The sequence below is a fragment of the Mus caroli genome, chromosome 17 (genome assembly GCF_900094665.2).
Source record: "Mus caroli chromosome 17, CAROLI_EIJ_v1.1, whole genome shotgun sequence".
NCBI classification, from domain to species: domain Eukaryota; kingdom Metazoa; phylum Chordata; class Mammalia; order Rodentia; family Muridae; genus Mus; species Mus caroli.
The window spans coordinates 10,463,523-10,471,467 of record NC_034586.1 but is presented as its reverse complement, the minus strand read 5'-3'; positions in this window follow the sequence as shown (position 1 = coordinate 10,471,467).

Below are 7,945 nucleotides of genomic sequence, written 5' to 3'. Positions count from 1 at the left end.
GGAAGGAGTTACAGGGACAAAGTTTGGAGCTGAGACAAAAGGATGGACCATCTAGAGACTGCCATATCCAGGGATCCATCCCATAATTAGCCTCCAAACGATGACACCATTGCATACACTAGCAAGCGTTTGCTGAGAGGACCCTGATATAGCTGTCTCTTGTGAGGCTAAGCGGGGGCCTTGCAAACACAGAAGTTGATGCTCATAGTCAGCTATTGGATGGATCACAGGTCCCCCAGTGGAGGAGCTAGAAAAAGTATCTAAGGAGCTAAAGAGATCTGCAACCCTGTAGGTGCAACAACATTATGAATTAACCAGTACCCCGAAGCTCTTGGCTCTAGCTGTATATGTATCAAAAGATGGCCTAGTCGGCCATCACTAGAAAGAGAGGCCCATTGGACATGTAAACTTTATACGCCCCAGTACAGGGGAACACCAGGGCCAAAAAATGGAAATGGGTGGGTAGGGAAGTAGGGGGGAGGGCATGGGGGACTTTGGGATAGCATTGGAAATGTAATTGAGGAAAATACATAATAAAAAAATATTTAAAAAAAAATAGAACGATTGGAAGAAGAAGGAAGACCATTGTATGGCTACTTCTATCCATCTTGGAAGGGGGGAACAAAACACCCATGGAAGGAGTTACAGAGACAAAGTGTGGAGTAGAGACTGAAGAAATGACTATCTAGAGACTGACTCACCTGGGGATCCATCCCATTTATAATCACCAAACTCAGACACTGTTGGGGATGCCAGCAAGTGCTTGCTGACAGAGCCTGATATAGCTCTCTCCTGAGATGCTCTGCCAGTGCCTCACAAATACAGAGGTGGATGCTCATAGCCATCCATTGGACTGGGCATAGGATCCACAAGGAAGGAGCTAGAGAAAGGATCCAAGGAGCTGAAGGAGTTTGCAGCCCCATAGGAGAACAATAATATGACCTAGCCAGTACCCCCAGAGCTCCCAGGGCTAAATAAACCAACCAAATAGCATATATTGTGGGACTCATGGCTCCAGCTGCATATGCAGCAGAGGATGGCCTAGTTGGTCATCAATAGGAGGAGAGACCCTTTGTCCTATGAAGACTGTATCCCCCAATGTGGGGAAATGCCAGGGCCAGGAAGTGGGAGTGGTTGGGTAGGTGAGCAGGGGGAAGGGGGAGGGGATAGGGAGAGAGTGTTTTTCAGAGGGGAAACCAGGAAATGGGACAACATTGGAAATGTAAATAAAGAAAATATCCAATTAAAAAAATCAGATTGTGCCGAGGCTAGAAGCCTCCAGGCCTAGGCCTAAGGTTAGAACAGAGAAAGAAACACTCTGGGCTCATCCCAAACTATTATTGTCACAGCTTGGGTATGGTTCTCATCTCACCCCCTCATCAAAGGAAATAAAAGAAACTGTTACAAATAATTATTTTGGATCACAGGTTCACAGGGTTCAGTCCATATTTGATTGGCCCCAGGTTGGAACATCATGGCTGCAGTGTTATATGACAGGAGATAGGTGCTCATAACATGGCAACCAGGAAACAGAGAACAGTAGGCAGTAACTAAGGGTTTTAAGTTACTCTCAGAAAACCACCCCTAGTAAACCATGCAAGCTGGATTCTACCTTCTAAGGTTCCCAGAACCTCTAAAAATAGTGCCTTCAGGTAAGGCAAGCATCTGAGATATCAGTTTGTTGATGAACACAGCAGATTCCAACCATAATAGCACTGCCGAAGGGAGCCACACAACACAGATGTGACTAAGCCCTCAAAGGCCCCGCAACGGAAAGAGGCCCTTGCTCTACCAAACCATGGAGAATTGTAGACCTTACTCCAGAAGCTGGTTGGCACCGAAGCCCTCAGTCTAAAGCCACTTCAGTGACTTTACGGTACATCCCTAAAAAGAACACAACCAAAGCATGAAGCTTACCTGCTGTCATCAGGAAAGAACAGTGTTCCAGGGCTAGCAGGTGACTGTCACATTTCTTTTTGCCATGGATTTTGTGAGTTGGTAAACGTTTATGGTTTTTATGCTGAGTTTATGCTAATTCATGACAACACTCAGTAGGCATACACATATTGGGTTCCTCTGAAACTGCAGGGAGGGAGAATTCTGAAGGGTGGATGGCCTTCTCTCTTTTCCTCAATGATTCACTGCCACAAATATTAGAGGATAAATTGACAGTGTTTGGAGGAAAGCAAATGATGAGCCAGTGTATTTGGGGAGATGATGTTCTTGGAGGTGAGTTTCTGGGAGACATCTGGCCCCAGCCTGGGTCATGTTTTTATTGTTCAAGGTTTTCTAAGAAGTATGGAATAAGCCTTCAAATTATAGGTCTCAGTTTCCCCCTGTTATGGGGGAGGGAAGGTTCTAATTATGATACTAATGGAGAGAGAGAGAGAGAGAGAGAGAGAGAGAGAGAGATTCTAAGAGAAAGCCCTGTAGTATTACAGTGACAACATGACTTCTACCATTTTTTTTAAATAAATGTGTAAAGAGGGCTAGAATGTAGCTCTTTTGTTTTCCTAGAATGTACCATGCCCTGGTTTTGATCCCCAAGACCACAAAAACTGGGCGTGGTGGCACATGCCTAAAAACCCTTGCAGATCAGAGGCAGAGGCAGAAGGATCAACCTGGCTACATAGCAAGTTTGAGGCCAGCCTGGGATGCGTAGGACCTCAAACAAAACAAACAATAACAGCAAAACCAGACATAAATATGTAAAAAGGAAAAAAATAGTATCATTTAAAGTCTAAAGAGTTTAAATTAAAATGTAAAACACTGTTACAAGTAAAATATGTGAATATGTGGTGTTGAGAGGAAGATAGGTATTCTCCAAAACCCAGAAGATCCCTTCCAAAATTTCACATCACTAATATGAAGTGATATATCAACAAAGAAACAACCTAAAAGAAAAATGGAGGCAAACAATGGAACGAAGGATTAAAATAAAGCTTATTGGCTGTGAGAACTGTAATACATATTACTCTGGGCATGCTGGTTGGTAACATGGAGTACAGAGATAAGTGGGTCTCTATAATCAGAAGAACAACAGAGTGAGGCTTTAGTAGACAGGTGTGAAATAGGGTGGATGGTGACTGTCGAGCCAACGTACAGTGCCACAAAGGGAGGTGTGTGTGTTTGTGTGTGTGTGTGTGTGTGTGTGTGTGTGTGTGTGTATTTGAGGGCCTAGATAGAGGGGGAACTTCATGGATAAATTTACTAAGAGAATACTTAGACAAAAATATATTGTACCAAAAATTATTTTAAAAAGAAAATATTTTCAACATTTTGACCGAAAACAAACAACATAATTAAAAACAGATCAACTATAAAAATCTGGCTGTCTTCTCTCAGTACAACAATAAATCCTGAAGCCAAACAAGCAACATAGCCAGACTCAGAAAAACAGCTGCCCACATTGGCCCAGCCAGGATGCTCAGGTGTGAAGGCTTGGGAAGTAAAGGCCCATGAGCCTTGTTGACACAGAGTGCAAAGTGGCAACCCTATTGCTGAATGAGAGTGTCGCAAAGAGATGACTTCGATAAGGCTTTTGAACTGGCACATGGGTTAAAGAACTGTGCAGAATAGAAGGCATCCCCTTTCGTATGAACAGTCACATGCCCAACACCCAATACAAACCATCAAGTTGACCAGCAAAAACCGTAATGCGTAAGAGGTTTTGTTTTTGTCCATTCTGGAAAGTACCCAGTTTTGCTTTTCTCTCTTTAAATAACTATTTTTAAAAAGACAAAGATGAGTTATTAACATAGACTTTCAAAACCCACTATCAGAAAAAAAAAACCTTGAAAAAAATTGGGTTTGGGGGAAAAAAGGCAATAAAAACTACAACTGTAATAATAAAACTTCCCACAAAAATGACACTAGACCTAATGGCTTCGTAGGTCTAGACTATAATGGTTTTTAAAAATAGAAAATAGTTATAAATTCTCGCATGTCTAGAGCCTCTTGAATGTGGGAGAGAACACAGTGACCAGCTTTATGAGGCAGGTGTGAGTCAGTTAAATTCTGGTAAGAGCGAACTGCAACAACACATGCAAAATAAACCTCTGAAGTGGGTTGGGAAAGCATCACCACACCATGGGTAAGGGTATTCAGCATTAGCAAGGACAGGACAACAGTTTATTATGACCTGCGGTCACCTTGACAATGACTGAGGAAGTGTGAACAAATACCATTTAGAATCTTAGGCCATCAGAGTGGAGACTGATTCCATCCTGGCAGGGAGTGTTCTTCTGAATCTAGTTCAAGGTCATCCTGAGAATCTAGAGACATTGACACCACGCTAGATCAAAGCCATTCAAATCCATGGCTAGAGAGTAAGGGAAGGCTGAGGGAAATAGGGAAACAGAATTAGCCAGCATTTTAAAAAGACATAGCTTCTTGGGAAACTGGAGTCCTTACTCAGGTATTATTGGAACCTTTACATGAAGCCAGTAAGACTTTTACACACTTGTAACAGCACATCACACAACAGATGCTCCTCCACTGATGATCATGCTCCAAAGCTCCTACAAATAGCTGCAACAGGAAAGACAGAGGTCTACTGTGGATAAAATGTAATAAACTTAGCACAGAGAAATTTTAGAAGATGGAGACAATACCATGGTGCCAGGATGCCCTGCTATTCAGAGGGACCAGAAAGCTTTCTCATTTGTTTCAAGTAAAGTTCCAGATGGACTGAAGGAGTTGAGCAGAGAGAACTGATCTGAAGATCCTGTGGAATAATAAAATACAATTGAAAACTACCTTGAAGTAGAAGAATGAGGGCCTGTCCAGTCACCAGACAGACAAAAGAACCACCTAAGTAAAGAGCAAGGAAGTCTAGAAACACTCTCAGGAGACAGGAGCTGACTGTGGAATTTGGATGATTTCAAGTCAACAGAGAAAAAGCAAGGTTGACCTGGCTACCAGTGGCATGGTGTATTCTCAACCATTACCTGGCCAGAAAACCCTTCCCAATTATATGTGAATATTTGCCTGCCCTCCAAGCACTTGTACAGTTTTAACCCCTAAATTAGGTTTCAGAATGTGTGAGAAATGGATTCTACGTGTTCTCCTGGTTTGTTCTTGCTATTGTAACAAGATTTTTCATGTACAATGGCTTAAATCACAGGCATCCTTGACCCAACAGTGCTAAATGCTAGGAGCCTAACCTGGATCCTTAGAACCAACCAAGCTGTGAGAGCCCAGAGAGGTTCATTTGGACTCTTACAGACTCTTCTCTGTGAGGGTATAGAATAAGAGGTACTGATGCTTCCAGTTGGGTGTAAGTTTAGAGCCAGACCAGCCTTGAGTACTCATCTGAGCTTTCATCTGCACAGCCAGATGAAAAGCAAGGTGGCCAGGTCCTCCCTGCACTCGTCCATTTCTGCCCTTCTCAGATCATGTGGTCTGCTGGATCCACCTGGCTCCTCCAAGGCAGCTACCCATCTCAATCAACTGATCAGTACCCTCAATTCCATCTCTAACCTACTCTCTTTAGGTGTAAGACAGACATTTTTGTGGAAGACAGGGAAAGGGATGTGGCCTTTGGGCACATTATTATGTGAACCACAGAAGGAATAGGTAGTTTCAGGCCTCAGTCAGAAAGCCCACCCAGTAGGAATGGAGTGCTGTGGAGAATACAGATACTTGCCAGTCTTGATTCTGGGAGGTGGGCAGGGACTGTGACTCAGAAGAAAAGGAACAACACTGAGATGATTTGGCCAGTGGTTGGGTCCATGGAATGTAGAAGGGAAGATTATAGGTAGGCTTCTAGATGAGCTTCTCACAAAACCCATTACCAATTAACTCCATACCAAGAAAGACCTTGCTTTTCTTCCATCTGGATATTTGCATGAATGTTGAGGAATGGTAGTTACTTCTTGCTTGACCTGATATTTCAGTTCCTCTGTCATTGCCCGTGATCTTCAGAGCCAGGGGTGTCTCTAATACAAATCCTCTACCTCAGGTGGAGATGCTCATCCTTTTAGATCCCTGATAACCTTCAGCCGGTGTGGTTATTTCCAAAGAATGTTTCTGAGCTGCCCCTGAACATCCACAGACAGGTGAATGAAGTGTCTGACTAAGTGTTGTGTGATGTAGTGACCTCACAGTGACCAGTTGTGTCTTTTGTCAACAGGAAACATAATCAAGGAGCTGGTGTGCTACTGCATAGAAGGTGACTATGGATAACTGCACAGTTCCTGCAATAGTTGAAGGTGCTTGTCCACTAGGCAGAATCTAGAGACATTAAAGGAACAAGGCTTAGGGCATTTCTATGAGAACTTATCTAGACTAGATTAATTGAGGAAGGAAAGATTAATTTAGGAGAGGAAGACCCTAAGTGTAGATAGCCCCAGTCCATGGGTTGGTGTCCTGGACTGAATAAAAAGGAGAAATCAACCTACCAGTTCTCCTCTCTCTCTGCTTCTTGACAGTAGATATGGTATAACCAGCCACTGCATATTCCCTCTGCTATGCCCAGAGTCAGACTATATCCTTGATCTGTTGACCAGAATAAACCATGCCATCTTGAAGTGGTTTGGGTTAGGTGTTTTGTAACAAAAGGAAAGAAATGAATAGTGATCATTTTAAGAAGTTGAAAAAAAAAAGAATAAAAAATTCTTGATGTTTGTTCCTTAACAAATGAAGGTTAGAGAGACCACTGTTTAACTCAATTTCAGTGTCCCAATATGTATGCATGCCTGGAGACATCACATGGTTCTTAGTAAATAGGTAACATTTAAATGCCATTTTGTATCAATTAAAATTAATTAATAGAAAAAGAAAGAAAATTCTTCATAAAAGGTCAGTTATCCTAGCCCCAAATGATTGTGCCAGTATCTCACCTATGGTCTGTGGCTGGTTCTGTGGTGGGTGTCTCACCTATGGCCTGAAGTTGGTTCTGTGGTCAGTGTGTCACCTGTGGCTGAGAACTGGTTCTGTGGTCATTGTCTCACTGTGGACAGGGCAGGTTCTGCAGTCAATGTGTCTGTCTCATCTGTGGACAGGGCTGCCTCTGTGGACAGGACTGGTTCTAGTGTACTCTTACTCATTCTTTTCTATATCTGTAGTCCAAGATCTGGGGTTTAGCATGGGCACAGAGGAGATGGCATGACATGGTTCCTGCCCCTGAAGCAGGGTCAGCAAGGTGTGTGTCTCCTTGAGTATGGATGTGGCATAAGGCTTGTTTGTATAATAATGTAGATATTTTACTTCATGTTCCTCCTTCAGGGAATGTTCTCCTTGCCAAGGTTAATGACTCCATGACAACTGGAAATAACATAATTCTGGGAGGTGAGGGTGTATATAATGTTCCTCAACAAAATGGTAGTACTGTGATCTTCAGGACAGCCATTAGGGCTGTGAGAAAGAACTCTGAAAACATGAGTTCAAGGATATATAAACAGGATTTCTCAAGTTTGCAAAATATAAGGAAGCAATATGAATTATATGAGGGACTTCATGGATCTGAAAGAACAGAGGCAGTTGTACGAATGAGTCAGTAAAGGGAAATTAACAAAGTTCATGGTTCAAGTAATAAGGAACACTAAAAAGTGAGGTAGTAGTGATCTCAGAGCAGGATCCCACCCAACTAAGTGTATTGTTTGTGCTTACAAACAGGCAGATCTCTGATCTCAAGGTCTGTCTATAGAACAAGTTCCAGACAGCCAAACTTAGGCAGTGAAGAGGACAAAAAACAGAAAGCCTTCTCACATAAAAATAGTCTGTGTGTCTGGATTTGGCAACCATAAGTACTATGTCCAGCAAACCATAGAGGGCTTGCTATGTTTAAAAAAAATGTGCTTGCTGTCATTTTCTAAGAGTCAAGGGGTTAAGGTCATAAAATGCTGATTTGTGGAATAATCAAAAGGGAACCTGGGGTAAATGAATGTATTGATATGTAAATAAAAGACTGGGCTTTGGTCTTCCAGAGCTGAGCTATTCTGGG